The 17,059-nt window shown below is 37.3% G+C and overlaps 1 long non-coding RNA gene across 1 annotated transcript in view; it reads left to right on the top strand.

Moving 5' to 3' along the window:
• The window catches only part of LOC113249225 (uncharacterized), a 258,875-nt gene that overhangs the window by 93,697 nt on the left and 148,119 nt on the right, over positions 1-17,059 (top strand). The window lies entirely within an intron of this gene.

Here is a 17,059-nt window from a genome sequence, read left to right as displayed (position 1 = left end):
GCAGTTGGAAATAGAGTTCCACCATTCTAATAACATGTTAGTTATGTTACTGCTCAGGATGATCTGGAGTTTAGTAGTTTAGCTGTGTTCAAATGTCCTCCTCTTAAAGAATGGATCATTTTTGACGTATAGATCATAGAACAGAGAAAGGGCTGTCAGGGACTCTGGTGAGTCTTTCATTTAGGACATCCCTTCCACGTTTATATGTCAGGAGCACTGGCAACTAATATTAGAAATTGTTATTAGAAAGCATTTTGGACCCTGAATGACCAGGTTGGCTATCTACATTTGTTTAAACTTTAGGATTTAGTCACCCTTATGTCATATGAGCATTTATTATTTTATGTTTTGAGTTCTTAGCTCAGAAAGCAGCCATGGTGTTCATAAGAACTCCCAGTTTGATTCAAAACTTGAGTGGGTTTCTACAACATAAATAGAAAAGTCACCATCATCAGCAACATTCAAAATTATACCAATATCTGAGCAAGACAGAGTCCAATTTATCTAAACTTACCTTTAAACTTTTTCCTTTTTTAATATTTAGCCATTCTCTCAGATACCTGAACACTCTTTTGGAAATGCATGACTCCATTACTTTGCTATAGATGACCCCAAAATAAGTTCAGAAAGGAAGAAAGGGGAGGGTGGCTAAATTGTAGTGTTTGCTGATGTCTGTAGTGTAAATATTTCCCCTATGGCCAATTTCAGCAACCAACAGTTTATCAACCAGTTCAAAAATTCCTGAATATTTAACATTTGGCTGTGAACAAGAACTCACCGGCTTGCACACACCACTCTGTGTGTGCTCGTGCATGTAAATGACAGTCCCTTTGGAGGTAGTATTGAATCTGTTTAGGATTCTGAGAGCTAAAAAGAAAAGATAAAGGTAGACGTAGAATCATCTAGGGATTTGTTGCAAATTTACTTGCAGGTTGTTAAAATTCATCCCTACTAATCACCTATGTCTTTTAAGAAATATTTGAAAGCTTTCCCATGAGACCTTAGCTTTTAAAATATCATTTGCATTCTTTTGGCCTCTGTAATACCTATCCATTTAAATATATCACTGGCTGCTCCTCCTCCCTGTATTGGCAGGCAGTTTCTTTTAGTCTAAGAGCATCTCTAGATAGCATTGTCTTGGTGCAGGATCAGGTTGAATGGTGGGTGACTTGAGGTGAATATTTTTCATAGCTCTAGCTGCAAATGAGCTGGGAGAAGAGAGGATAGGACGTTTATTTTCCTTGCTACTTGAGGGTTTTTCTGTGCCTGGATAACAGAGGTTAGTGTAATGGATAGGAAATTAAGTCATCAACTGTTACTGAATATCCATGAACTTAGAGGTGATGCTGAGGTGAGGATGTATAAAGAGAGGTACAAAGACATTGGTTTTGCACTCAAGAAAATTATAATATTAGTATTTCTTTAAGACGGAGGCATGTGTCTCTGGGTGTTAACTGGCGGTAAAGGTGTCCAACATTAGAACTTAATGTGGGAATTTGGGAGAAAGAAGATTAGAGCACATGTTGACTGGTGTTCATTCTTAACTTCTGTGGGGCAAATGGAGACATTTTTTATTTATATATCAGAATGGCATGAAAGACTAGGGACAATGTAGATACCTGTAAACATTTATTAGAATCTGTCACTTTTCAGTAATAGCCGATAACAGTGCTAACAATGAGTAATTTATTATGTTAGATATTCTACTACATACTCTATATTACCCTGTATAATTCCCACAACAACTCCATGAAAGAGGTATATTAGTACTGATTCATAATTAGGAGAACTAGGGGCTTATACAAGTTGAGGATTGGATTCAATTTAAAATTATTTTTATGTTTTCAAACCTATATGTCAATTTATAAATTTATGTGTGATTAATTTGTCTATCATGGGAATAAAGTGATAAATTAACAGTACCTAACAGATATGTGTATTAAGTTTGGAATGACGTGGTTTAAACTGCCTGCCAAACTAGGGGTGTGAAGGGTCCTCTCAGTGGCAGTTTAGTTTGAGGGCATTGCTCACCAAGCCAACAGCATGTGACATTACTCATCATAATGCAGTGATTTCTTGCCCAGCATCCATAATCCTTTCCAGTTACATAGTATTCTGGGATTATGTTTTGTGGATTCCTGTGTCCCTAACTCAAGTGAAATCATGACTGGAAAATGCCATGTGAACCAGGAATTCCACAGATAAATAAATTAGGCTGACATCAATGGAGTAAAACGTCAGGCTCTCTTAGATGCATTTAAAAGATGAATTAATAAGTATTATTGGGCTTCATGTTTCACCTTTGCATGCAGCACTTTGTATGCAAGAACTCCTAATGGTTTCGTGCCTTACGTCTATTACTATTACAGATATGTTGGACATTTTCAGGAACTGTGTTTCTGTTCATGAATAAACATTTTTAATGTCAATATATTTACATAAACTATTTACAGTTCTTTTTGATGTGATATGGAAAAAAGGGGGCAAAAATGGCCTTTTTTTTTTTTTTACCTACCAAAGTATATTTTATCTTTTTTTTTTTTATGTAAAATTTCAGTTCAAGTGTTTTTGAATCACTTGCCAGTTTCCAGGAAACTACCCAACATGTAAATTGAGAGATGTTAATATATATGTCACTGAGTTGTTTTTTTAAAACCACAACCCTGAAAAAGAAAAATCAAACATAATAAATAGGAGAGATTTCCACTCAGAATCTGGAGAATCCAGTAAAACATAATTAGATAATTCTGATTTTCTTTTGGAAAGAAGTATTCTGATTTTTTAAAAAAATTTTATTTGAGAGAGAGAGAGAGAGAGAGTAAGAGCGGGGGCGGGGGGCAGCAGAAGGAGAGGGAGAAGTAGACTCCCTGCTGAGCAGAGAGCCTGACACTGGGCTGAATCCCAGGACCCTGAGATCATGACCTGAGCCAAAGGCAGACACTTAACAGACTAAGCCACCCAGGTGCCCCAGTAATCTGATATTTTAAAGAAAGGTGACATTTTCTCAGATAATGCATTCTCATAAGAATTTATCACAATTGACCTTATCAAAGGAACATTAAACAATATAATGTTTCCACCTTCAGCTTTATAACAAAGTGGTCAACAAGTTTTATATACAGGTGGTCTTCATAGGACTGTTTTTTTTTTAGTGTCCTCCCTCAGATCCAAGGACATAAATAAACAAACACTGTTGGGAGGAGGTTTAGCTACCATGGTTCAGGGATGTATGAAATAAGGTATGAAAAATTAACAAATAAGACAAAGTAGCATGTGATCACAACTTTTGCTGTGAGAAATAAGTTCTAAACTTTGATCAGAGAAAAAAGATAGGGCTGATGGGTCAAGTAAGTCTTCAGGGAGAAAATAAGCCTAGATACTTAGATTTTGAAGACAAAGAATAAATGAGTGGATATTGGTAGATAGAGAACTAGGAATATATAAGCTAAGAGAGAGTGAAGGTTATCATGCTATAAAGATCAAGGGTATAGAATGATGAAGAACTTTATCTGAGTAGAACATACCATGTGTAGTAAAAAATACTGGAAGACATGGTTTCTAGATTATAAGGCTCATGAGGGCACAATTTTTGTCTGGCTTGTTTCCTCAGTACCTAGGATAGAGCCTGTACTTGACATGGTAGGGGTTTTACACATATTTTTTGCCTGACTTTTGATACCTGAGTTAAGGATCTATATGTATGGGGCGCCTGGATGGCACAGCGGTTAAGCGTCTGCCTTTGGCTCAGGGCGTGATCCCGGCATTATGGGATCGAGCCCCACATCAGGCTCCTCCGCTATGAACCTGCTTCTTCCTCTCCCACTCCCCCTGCTTGTGTTCCCTCTCTCGCTGTCTCTCTCTCTCTGTCGAATAAATAAATAAAATCTTAAAAAAAAAAAGGATCTATATGTAAAGTGGGTCCACATAAGTTATTTTAGCCCCAATACAATGGATATACCAGTACAATAGGAATCAAATTTCCTGAGTTCATATTCTGACTCTGTTGTATATTTTTTAATTGTAAAACTTTGACCAGTTTTTATTAACTTTCTGAACTTTAGCCTCTTCATCTGAAAAATGGGGGGAAAATGCAGGCATGCCAGATCCATTGAGAAGATGAGAAAAGATAGTATTTGAGGAAGAACTCTGTAAGCTGTTTTGTATTCTCTCATTTAAGATACTATAATGAAAAGAAGAGTCCTTGTCCAGTTGTTCTGCTTATGCTTCATCTGGACAGCTGAGATTGTTATGTGTTCATCCTTAGCCTGTCTTCCTTTTCTAGGCACACCACTAGACTGCATTTCCGTTTCCTTCTTTTGCAGTTGGGTGGGGCCATATAACTGACTTTCAGCCAGTGGGATGTGGGTGAAGTTAGTGCATGCCAATTCTAAGCCTGCCCTATAAAAACCCCTGATGCAACCTTCCACATTTTCTTTTTCCCTTTTATTTGCATAATGAAGAAGACTCTGAAGATTTAGAAGGTGGAGGCAAAAGAGAAAACTTGAGTCCCTAAGTCATCACTTAATGGAAAACCACCTGGGAAGGGGAGGATATTTGAAAAGGAATATCCACATTGGATAGTTACATGAACTAGACATCTGTTGTGTTGAGCAAGCTGCAATTTCAGGATTACTTTTAGAGTGGTGATCCCATCTAACTTAAAAAATATAGCAGCAGGTCACTAAAGGTCTTGATCAGGTAGTATCATATAGAAAGTCTTATTTGGATGAACAGTTATATAGTGGTATGTAGCAGGCTTTGAAAGGGAGTCAGAGTAGTTAAGTTTAAAGGGGAATCTTGTGAGGATTAAGTGTCAAGTGCCTCAATTTGTACAGGTGTAAATGGTGGCAATGTGCAGAAGCAGGTATGCCCAGTAAATGATCTGAGATAAGAGATGAACTCTATACTAGCTTGACTAGGCAGTGCCTGGGAAAATTAGTGTTAGAAGCTACAATCAGGAAAAAAACAAACAAACAAACAAAAAACTTGGTCTTATAGGGTGGTTGATTTTGTCCAGCTACTGGAGTTGCCTTGGGCTCAGAGCTGAGAAACTGGTCTCAGAAGAGAATAATAGCCCTTCCCCACATTTTAATTTGGTTTGTCTTATTTTTATCTATAATCATAAGGAATCAATAGACAAACAGACCTATCCTCATCCTGGGCTTCCTGACATGTGAGGTGGGCACCAGCAACTATAAATCCTTTCACATGATCTGTTTATCTTTCTATAAGAACGTATTTTTTTTCTTCTTTTTTTTTAACATTGTTATTTATTGTGTTGGTTTTGATAGAAATTTAGGCAAACTCATACTTACAGAAACTCAAGCTTTGGTTGATAATAGGAAGAGAGTTCTAAGCAAAATATTTATATATCAGCATAGGAAGATGCACTAAATTTATGCTTGTTTTTATTGATGACACTGTGCACTGAAAAGCAAAGTCTAAGAAGGTAATTTTCTTGATTATTAGAAAATCATTCACTTAATATCAGGGGAAGCAGACATGCAAACAATTTAAATGCAGCATAAAAATAATAAAGAATTTGAAAGTTCCGAAAGTTCTGTGAGATGGCCACCATTGAATTCTGGTTGGGAAGTTGAGGAAAACTTCATACAGGAAAAGACATGAAAATACTGACAATGATGGTGATGATAGTGGTTATGCAAGTTTCTAAATGTGAGCCGACAACACACCTATGAAATAGATGTTATTATTATCTGAAACTGATTCAGGGAAGATGAAGAGTTTGGTAACAATCAGCTAACAGAAAGTGAAATTGAGGTTTAGACTCACATGTATCCCATTCCATATATTACAGTCTAATCCAAAAGCAAGCCCCGTATTTGGAAAATGGGTAACAATGTCAGATACTACATTAAAGCAAATGAATATTCTGAACCATGAGCACAGAGATTTAAAGTAGACAGAGCTCCTACTGTGAAGGTTAGGCAAGGCTTTCCAGAGGGACAGCAGAAAAACTGTGCATGCCATTCTTTTATTCAGTCAAAACCTCATGTAGTGTGAGTTTTTCACAATTCATATGGCCAATATGAAGCTCTCACTGAATGTTCTGACCCAGCTTACAAGAGAAAATGAGGGTTTTATATATCGACATATTATCTGCCATGTTCGTCCAAATATTTCCACTAGCTTGTGTGAAAACAAAACCCATCTCTATTAAGAACAAGTTGTAGTCTCTGTGCTATGATTTCTGTAATCTTATTTCCTATTCACTAATGCAAGGCTTTTCCTCATGAAAGATCAGCTCATTATTGAGTCATCTCCAGTCTAAGGTGCTATATGTGCACACTCACTGGAACGGATCAATTTATTTCAGGAGCGAGAATGTGGAAACCAAAGGTCGTAGGCACTTGGCTTCATTTATTTTCTGGACTTAAAATCTATTAATTACATATCCTATATCCAAGTAACTGCAGGGGAAAAGGTTTTATACCTTTAGATTTTAAAAATGTGTTTTAGTAGATTATCTCAATTTCTGCTGAGGGAACAACATGTATATTGGAGTTGTAATTATGTATAATTTTGTCAACTTCCATGTTTTATGCAGTATTGTGCCCTAAATATGTAAGTGTAATATGGAAGTTTAATTAATTAATCATTTTATACTGGCACAAGATGGCACTTAGCCTGCTTCTTTGCAGTGACAGTAGATAGACCTTTATTGGGGATTTTAACAGGGGTCTCAGGCTATAGCCTGCAGGCTAATCGGGTCCACTGTCTGAATTTTATAAAGTTTCCAAAGTGTCATTGGAACTCAGCCATGCTCATTTCATTGCATATTTTCTATGGCCACTTTCATGCTATAATGGCAGATTTGAGTAGACCATATGGTCTACAAAGCCTAAAATATTTACTATCTGGTCCTTTACAGCAAGTTTGCCAAGCTCTGGCGTGGTTCAGGAAATGTTATATTTTAATCTTCTTTGCCTATTCCCAAACCCAGGAAGAACTTGAAGTTTTTATAAGTAGAGTTGATAAAACTCTTAACAGTTGGTACAAAATAGTGAGAAGAGCACAGTGTCTGAAGACAACAAGTCTTGACTTAAGGCTTGATTCAACTGTTTTCTACCTGTGCTACCATAGGCAAGTTATTCATCTTTTCTAAACCTCAATTCTCCTATTGGTGATACATATATAATCTCTATCTCACATGTATGTATCGAAGAGAACATATTTAAAGGCAATACAATATTGCAACTGTGAAAATAGCTTATTTTAGAGTCACCTCGGTTCACATTAGTAGTTCTCAGTCATGGTTTGGTGACACCCTAAGAAGTCTTCAGTCATCTCAAGACTAGCTTTGTAGTTTTGTCTATTAAGTACTTAAAATTTGATTTGATGTTATCCTGTGTTACTATGGGGAGAGTTAAAGGAAGCTTTTCCAAGTCAATCTAAGAATTCATTGAAAACAATTAAAAGGTTGAGAAGTCATTAGGTTAGACCCTGGTCGTGTAAATGTAAGTCAGACCTTGATCTTAAGAAATTAAAAATCAAAGAAAGGGGGAGTAATCAGAAGGGGGAATGAAACATGAGAGACTATGGACTCTGAGAAACAAACTGAGGGCTTCAGAGGGGAGGGGGGTGCGGGAATGGGATAGGCCGGTGATGGGTAATAAGGAGGGCACGTATTGCATGGTGCACTGGGTGTTATACGCAACTAATGAATCATCGAACTTTGCATCAGAAACCAGGGATGTACTGTATGGTGACTAACATAATATAATAAAAAATATTTTAAAAAAATTAAAAATCAGGAGGCAGAACATAAATTTTATGTGTGGACATAGATAAGTGATTAACACACAAGGAATTGCATCATGTTACAAGGAAGTTACAAACAGAATTCTTGGAGTGGTATGAACTCAGAATGTATGACAAATCAGATATACTTTGAAGAATCAAGGATTTTATAGAAGTGGAGAAATTTGGGATAGGCCAAAAAAAGTAGGGAAAAAAGAACATTCCATGGAAAATGTTGTATTAGGAACAAATGCAGAGAAGTAGAAAAGCACAGAGGTATTCTGATAATAGTGTGTTATGACTGGAACAGAAATAGACAAATAATACTACTGAAAGATAATACCGGCAAAGAACACTGGACCAATTCTTGGGAACCACAAAGCTAGAAAATACTCTCCAGCTGAGTTATAAGGGCTTACATTGTATGAAGATGTGGAAATGAAAAAGAAGGGGCCACTTTAATGAATATAACATTTTCAAGTGTTTATGGGCACTTATGTATTGTATCTTCTAGTCCTCACAACCTACCCGTGATAGATGTTATCTCCAAGGAACAGATGAGGAGAGGGAGGCTTAGAGAGGCTAAAGGCCAATCGTGGGGGCAAGTACTGAGATTCAAATGCAGACATTAGAGTTCTAAGTCTACTTTTCCTACATGATATCACATTGCTGCTTGGATGAAGAAAGTAGAGAGAGAGAGAAGATTTAGAGGTAATTCTGTGGCTTCTGATCTTAGTGGGAATTTCGACTTATAAAGAAGAACTGCCTTAGGAGAGGGAAAGGATAATTTTAATATAGATCCTATGGCACATGAAGGGGTGATGAATGAACCAATAGGTATATTTAGAAGCCACTAAACTCTACCTATGAAACTAATAATACACTATGTTAATTATTTGATTTTAAATTTAAAAAAGACAGTTGGAAATCTAGTTCAGGGGCTCAGATGACTTATGGTGAAGGCTTTTTCCTAATCTAGAAGTCTAGTAGCCTTCATTTATGTCCTCATGCTGCCCCTTCTCCCATGTCTTTCCAGCCTGTTTCAACTGTCTGGATCCTCTTACTGACCGGAAGGTGACAGAATTTTAAAAAGATGGGGGAGAAATAAAAAGACAGGGTGCAACATGCACCTTCTAGGTACTTGTGCTTCTATCTTCATCCACGCTTTGGAGTTGGGAGTGGATGTCCTGGATTTTTATGCCAACCTGTCTGTACTTTTCCTGGGCAGCTTTGGTCACAGGATTGATCGACAGGAACACAGTACAGAGTTTTATTTTCTTGATTATGTCAGAGGTCTGTTATCTTTCTGGTTTTAAGACCTACTAGAAGGACCTGAGGGTGTCTGTGGAAATACTTGGGGAAGTAGAATTTAGGTCGTGATAATACGTGGCAAGTATAGACAAATTTCCTTAAAAAAATAAAAGTGCCCATAAAGTGGAAAATTTCCTGACTTACTGTACAGCCTAAGCGCGGACAGCTAATAGCCCGGGAGTCTCAATATTTCACTGAGCTAATCTTCTTGGACAAAGTTCTTATTCTGTGGAGTGGAACATGATCAGACTAAGCATCAAGAAATCTAGGTGTCAAACTTGGCTCTAAGGTAAACTAGATGAGTGATTATTCTTAAGTTCATTATCCATAAAATAAGGATGATCTGGCCATATTCCCTGAGTTGCTAAAAATGAAAATGTTACAATAAAAATTGAAGTACACTCTGAGGAAGGTCTACAAAGAGCTCTCCTTCCCTCTGTTTCTACATTATGTTACCATCCTAATGCTTGTTGTTTCTCTCTCCCTGTTTTGTTCTCTCGTACCTACGCTACCTCTTCTAATCCTGAGCCAAGGGTAAGCTTAGTAAAATGGATCCTTTCATGATCACTGCATCTCAACTGCCTGAAAGGGTCAAAAATGATATAACAGCAATTTACTTTTGAACCTGTGTATTTCTTTAAATAAAAGGCAAAACCCTAATATAATCCTAAGGCATTGACATAGGAGAAAATTACTGTAATTATGCAAATTAAAATAAGTCAACAAGTTTCAGAACACAATACACGATAAGTAATGTTTTTAAAAATAACAGTCACTGAGCCTGGTCATTTGCACTTAATAATAGGCTCAGGAGGGAGCCTAGTGTCTGGGGAGAAACAGCTGTGGTAATAGATGTATTATGGCTTTGATAGGTTCTCTCTAGTAGTTTTATTTCTGTATTTGCTTTATATTACAGAATGCTCCTAGAGTGCCCTGCTATTGAAATTCCCATCATACCCAGGGCTTTAATTAAGTGATTGGATTTGACAGAACTTGAATTGAGGAGGCCCACCACTATGTCAGCTTATGCCAGGATGATATTATCAGGGCGCTGGCAAGTACATGCTTAGACCTTAATTTATGTCTTGAGCTGTTTCACTGTGTAACATAAGGAACACGTGCCTCATGTGATTTTAAAAAGCAGTGAATTTGGCTTATCACAGTTATATGGTCTTCAGAAAGTCCAAAAGGATGATACAAAGCAAGTATTTCAGCATCATGAGTAATGGAAAGCATATGAGTTTTGAAACTGGAACTCCCAGGTTTAAATCTCAGATCTACTACTCATTACTGGATCATCTTGGATAAATGACCTAATTTTTCAGAGCCTCACATATCTCTTTTTAAAAATGTTATTCCAGTTACCCAAGACTAATGTGAAAGTTTAATGTTATAATGTAAATAAGCTCTGAGCCTAGTAGGTATGTGGTAGGAGATTAATACATTATTTCCTTCCCAACCCCTCATTTGAAATTAGTTATTGTTTCTAGGAGTATTTTTTCCATTTCTTTCCATCTGTGAATCTTTGAGATATAGGTGCTATCTCTTGGATTTAGGACAAATTTGGCCATGAGGGCCCAAGGTTGGCAGGGGTTGTTAACCACTTTAATTCATTTTGGAAAAAAATAACACCATTTGTAGCAGGTTGGCCTTGTGGCTTTCCTCTCCCAGCTCAGTCCATCCCACATAGACCTTATCATATAACGTGTCAATGCTTTATCCCAGCAGAGCTGGAAGCAGTTGCAACATGCTAGTAGAATGTCAAATACTGATCATATACACTGATTTGTGGTTTTCCTGTCTCTGTATGAAGCATCTTGTTGCAGACCAGCTCCTACTTCCTGGGTAACAGGAAACACACTCATTTCATAATGAGTAACAGAACTTGCTTTAGTCCAAACCAAATCTAAGTCTAAAGTTTAGATGTGCAGAATTGTTCGGTTTAGTATATGTTGCTCATAGCATAGGCACATGAAGATCAAAGGTTTCATTTCTATCTATTTTTTACTTTTTGCTGTGCAAGTGCAAGGCTTTGTCATGGGTTTCTGTGCTGTGTCTCTCTCTCCTTGCAAAAGTCTGCTATCCATCATCATCAATGTAATAACTACTAATCTTCTAGAGGCATCTGTATGTTAACAGACAATGCCCTGAACATCTTTCTTATGGTAGGATCTTAAGTAACAGGTATATGCGACTAAAACACTTTGAGGCAAGCACCCCCTTTCTACACCATTCAAATCATATAAACGAGGTAATACAATACTCCAGAAACATGGGAATAGGAGTTACAAACCTCCTTTACAAACTTGCATTTAAGGTACAATCTTTTAAACTATGATGAATGCTCAGAATAAAAACTCATCAAAAAAGTTCCCAAAGTACACAATGCTTTAGTTTACAGCAGAACAATACTCCTATTGAGAATGATAGAAAAGTTGGACAAAAGATAAAATGATCTGTTTGAAGAATTTGGGAAACAGCTGAGACAACTGAGGACTGAAGGTACTAGAAAAGAAGGTAATTACAGAGAAAGGAGTTGATATTTTGTAAACTGTTTTCTTCCTAGGGATATTTCCCAATTCCTGGCCTATGGAGGGAGGCTAAGAATCCTGGAGCAGGCTGCAGCAATGAACCTTCTGATAGTGTCACAGTGCGAGAGGGATAACAATTGAAGTGCAGAGTAATTAAGGTGGCTAGGACTTGAGGGACCAGGATGGTGGAGAGAGGGGAAGTACAGAGAGGTAAATCCAATCTTTTCAGATTCTCCCTTGTGTTTTTTGTGAAATTCTTAAGTTGGGCAGAGCAATGTTTAGAAAACAAACTAGAAAGTCTCTGAAAAGCAGTGCGGGATCTGGCAATCTTTTGGAGCTAAAGAGGCAAAAAAAAAAAAAAAAAAAAAAAAAAGTTGGAGTCATGACCTGTCAAGCAGGAAGAGTTCACCAGTCTCTCGGTAGGGACCTCTGAAAAGTACACAGTGGGAGTGGTGGGCCAGACTTGTATAAAGAAAGGTTTACAGAATCTGTAATCCAGCTTTGACTTTAGCTCCCTGCTTGGATTCCAGTCATCCGCACTCAGTTCCTAACTGGCATCTCCAAATGCATACAATTTTTCTCTGTGGAGAAGTTTTACCAGTTGCTTTTGGTTTTTAATAAAATAAGAGAGTTTAAATGGTAAGAAAGATTATTTTAGGCATACTGACAAATCTCTAGATTTACATGGTGTTAAAACTTAACCTATGCTCTTCATGAACTCCCCCCCCCCAATTTGGCTAATCATTCAAAGAAGTATTGAGTGCCACCAGTCTGTCCTTATCTAGACAACAGGATTGCCCAGATCTTGTATTTTAAACACCTATGCAGTTGTAATTTTTTAAATAAAATTAAAACTAAAATTTAATTAAAATATTTAATGTACGATGCATAAACAGCTTTAGGCAAGACAAGAGCTGTGAAATTTTAAGTTTGGAACCTAATTCATGAACCTGCACTAAAATAACCCTCCCACGATTCTTCAGAAGCAGTTCAGTCTGGGGCAGGATGTGTGTATCTGTAAGTCATTCAGAAGAATGGATATGTTGCTTACAAATGACAACATTTAAGGATGAGACAAGTGATTGTGCAATAGCTTGGGTGTCAGGATGTTACAGTAAGAGCTAGAAATTGTGTGGCATATAATAGCACTAAATCCAGGCCTTGAGATAGACTGTTTGTTCTCAACTCTTTTAATTTAGTCCCTTCACATTATGCAAATGATGTAAGCAAGTGTTAATGATATTTTTAATAGAATTGATTCAGAAGCATTATAAGCCAAATGGGATACTTTAGGAATGAGTCACAGCGATTTAATAGGCTCAGGTACTGGTCATTTATTTTCTAGAACTGTGCTGTCCATTCCAATGGGAATGGCATCAGAATAACAATCTATAAGCCCTTTTTAAAAATTTTCTTCTCCCTTCTCGTGTGTGTGTGTGTGTGTGTGTGTGTGTGTGTGTATGCATGCATGCGTGTGTGATGAGTAACTCTTGTGACCTTGGGAAAGAGCTTTTCCTAAAGACTATCAGTCCTGTTGGTTTCAAACCTGGAGCTTTGCAGGAAGAGTTTTGGCTACATCTTTATCCTGTGTAAGGTTGGTGTCTGGCATGTAATTGGTACTCAGTTGTTTTCCTACCTTTTGTTGACTGAGGGGAAAAAAATAAAAGACTAACTGAATGCCAAGGACTTGGTCAAAGTAGCTAGAGCAATATAGGCCTAAAACTAGTCTTCGGATAGCAGGTCAGAAGGGCGAGGATGAAAACTCCCAATACCCATAAGATGGATTAGAGAACGATTAAAGTGGAGAAGAGGGTTTCTTACATTATCCCTGCTAAGAGACAACAATGGTTTATATAAAGGATGGAACTGTACCTAGCAATTGGGAGAATTTAGACATCTCACTCGGTTAAGTACAAGAAGAGTGAGAGAGAAAGACCTACCTTCACATAAGATTGTGATTTGGTTTACAAGGTCCTCCTAAATGAAAAGTCAACCCTAGACAGTGTTTTTCTGTTATAACTTCTTAAAGTTTTGAATCAATCTCAAACATATAGAAGAGTTGGAAGTACAGTATGAAGAACTTTAATTTTCCTGTACCACTCGAGAGAGGTGCTGATCTCATCCCCATCAGCTCTGAGTACTTTAGCATGTATTTCCTACCATGAGGACATTTTTCTATAAAAACCCCAATAAAATCATCAAAATAAGAAAATTAACACTGATATATGACTACCATCTACTATTTAGACCCCATTCAAGTTTTACAATTTTCCCAGTAATGTCTTTTCTTTAGCAAAAAGATCTAGTTCAGAATCACATCTCACATTTAGGTGTCATGAATCTTTAGTCCCCTTCAATCTGAAACAAGTTACTTTAACTTTCCTTAACTTTCATGACCTTGACAGTTTTGAAGATCACAGGCTACTTACTTTGTAAAATGTCCTTCAATTTGAGTTTGTCTAATTTTTTTCTCATCCATGGATTCAAGTTATGCATGTTTTCCAGGGATACCATAGCAGTGATGCTGTGTTCTTCTCAGTGTATCCTATTAGGTACATAACATTTTGATTTGTCCTGTTACCGATGCTATTACTTTGATCATTTTCTGAAGATAGTGTCTGCCAGGGTTCTCTATAGTAATGTTACTCTTTTTCCCTTTATTACTATTTTCTGGGGAGATACTTTGCAACTATGTAAATATTCATTATAAAGCTTGTTATTCATTTCCCCATCAAACTTTCAATTTATTCATTTACTTACATTAGTATTAATTAGCTGGCTCTAATTTGTAACTGTCATTATTTATTTTGGTATTTGAATTGTCCCAGATTTATCCAGTGGGAAGCCCCTTCAGGCTGGCTTCTGCTGTCCTTTTGACATGTCACCAACTGTTTTTACTTTCTGGTGCAAAAAGGTGTTCCAAGCTGATTGGGAACTTTTTTGCCATAGTCCTGGAATCAACAATGTCTCTAAGGAGACTTGTTCCATTTAGTGGTGAATGGTATTTAGAAAACAAGTTCCATGTGCTCATTGCTATTGAGGTGTCACTGTTCCCAAGCCCTCTCATTTTATGTATATTTACATCTCTGTTTATCTGTCTATTGGAAATCATGAGTTCATATCAACACCTCAAATTTTTCTCTAGCACCACAGGGTTCATTCTGTTTTTTCCTCCCTTTCCACATTTATTGTTCCCTCCTCCAACAGTAAGAAAACTCGTTCCCATTATCCTTGATATATTTACTTATTTAATCAATCCCCTCTATGTGACCAATTTCCAGTTGCTCCTCCCACCCTGAGCCCTGGCTGCTACCCCAAGTATGAATGTTCTTCTCAACCTACTGAGTTCTGATTTTGGACGCCAGACGACTGCTATTACTGCCATCGTGCATGGGTACCTACTTAGGTATTTCTAACCCACTTGGGCTTTTGTACCTTGCTCTGGGCCATATCGTCCATCCTGGTGAAGACATTTACCATACTCAACCCTACTGCCTGCTTTTAGAACTGAATTGTTCAAGGAGGGAATTGAAGGGAAGAGGAAAAAACAAAGGAAGAGTAATTTAAAAATCTTAAAAATAAATCACCTTACTCAATATCAAAAGCTCCTACCATTACATATTTTTAAATCAATTTGTATTTTTTTTAAATACCCATAAATTCTTTGGGATTTGAGGGATACAAATTTGTTTGGGGCTTCATTCGGTAGATTATGAGGCTGTGTTTATTGTCCTTACTGTGTTTGAGTGAGATCCATGGCTTTCAAACTGTATCTTCCATACCCCTAAGTTTTATGAACCTATCCCAAGGCTGCCATAGAAGGATAGGTTGGGGAGAGTGCAGTCTCAGTAGCTTGCCTTGTTTTCCATCTTGCTTCAAGGGAAATAATTAAGTTTATATGTATCAGATTTCCACATAAGATTTCAGTTGAAAATAAAGGATTCAAATGCTGAAAGTGTTTGAAAACCAGAGATAGATGATTCTTCAGAGTTTAAGCTGAGAGTTACAAGAATCAAGCTTTGAAATGATTAGGTGTGCATTTTTTTCATCAATCTGAGCAATGGGTAATTTTCTGTCATTAAATTTTTTCAACATCAATTTAATATATAATCCTTTTAGATTATTTTCAAAATATGGAAAACTATTGCCTGCCTGTCTCTCACTCTCCCTGACCCTGATACAATGGAAGAAAGCCACTCTTAACAGTTTGAAATGTTCCCTTCCAGTATTTTTATTGCTTTATTATAATTTTTAAATAATTGTAAACATTTGTTATATATAATATACTCTCAGTTTTCTAGCCATATATTTTCTGAGATATCAAGTTTTTTTTTTTAAAGATTTTATTTACTTATTTGTCAGAGAGAGAGAAAAAGTGTGCACAAGCAGGGATAGCAGCAAGCAGAGGGAGAAGCAGCCTCCTTGCTCAGAAAGTTTGTCAATCCCAGGACTCAATACAGGACTTGATCCCAGGACCCAATACAGGACTTGATCCCAGGACCCAATACAGGACTTGATCCCAGGACCCTGGGACTATGACCTTACCCAAAGGCAGATGCTTAACCGAATGAACCACCCAGCCATCCCTGGGATCTCAGTTTTAATAAGGTCTGAAGCAGCAAGAGTTTTTGTTCATTCATTCATTCATTCATTCATTCATTCATCCGTTTGTTTATTCATATATTAAGTGCTTGCTCTGTTAGAAGTTGGGGATACAGTCCTTAAGAGGATTGAGTTTGCTGTGTGGTGGGGTAAGAGACTAATCTTAAGTGTGGGAAGTGTTAGAAAGAACTAAATAATGCTGTGGGATCATATGATGGGCAGACTTTACCTATTTTAGGGCATGTGTAAGGGCATGGACAATATCAAAGAAAACTTGTTGATAGATATTTAAGGCAAGACCTAAAGATCAGGTAGTGGTGAAGGATGTGGAGTTGGAGAGGAGAAATGATTTTTATTTTTTTTTAGAAAGATTTTATTGATCGATTGATTGATTTGAAAGAGAGAGAACTCATGCGAATGCACATGTGAGTTGGCAAAGGGGCAAAAGGGGAGGGAGGGAGAGACTCCCAAGCAGACTCTGCACTGAGCACAGAACCCAACACAGGGCTCAGTCCCACAACCCTGAGATCAGGACCTGAGCTGAAATCAAGTGTTAGTCGTTCAACCAACTGACCCATCCAGACACCTCAAGAAATGATTTTTAAACAGAGGATATAACCTATGTAAAGGTAGGAAAGAATAGGGCATATTCGAGGAACCAAAAGAAATCCAGACCGGTGAAAGTGTGGAAAACTAAGCAGCTCAGATGAGATTAGAGGAGGAGTCAGAATGGAAACTGGGAATGTAGAAGACTCTGTCTTGTCTTAAGGGTAATGAGAAGCACTAAAGGGATATAAACAAGGATGTTACACGATCAATTTTGTGTTTTAGAAAGAACTCTCTGGATGTTTTGA

The sequence above is a fragment of the Ursus arctos genome, unplaced genomic scaffold (assembly GCF_023065955.2).
Source record: "Ursus arctos isolate Adak ecotype North America unplaced genomic scaffold, UrsArc2.0 scaffold_1, whole genome shotgun sequence".
NCBI lineage: Eukaryota > Metazoa > Chordata > Mammalia > Carnivora > Ursidae > Ursus > Ursus arctos.
Note: the sequence above shows the minus strand (reverse complement) of the source record. Positions and strands in the feature narration are given on the sequence as shown.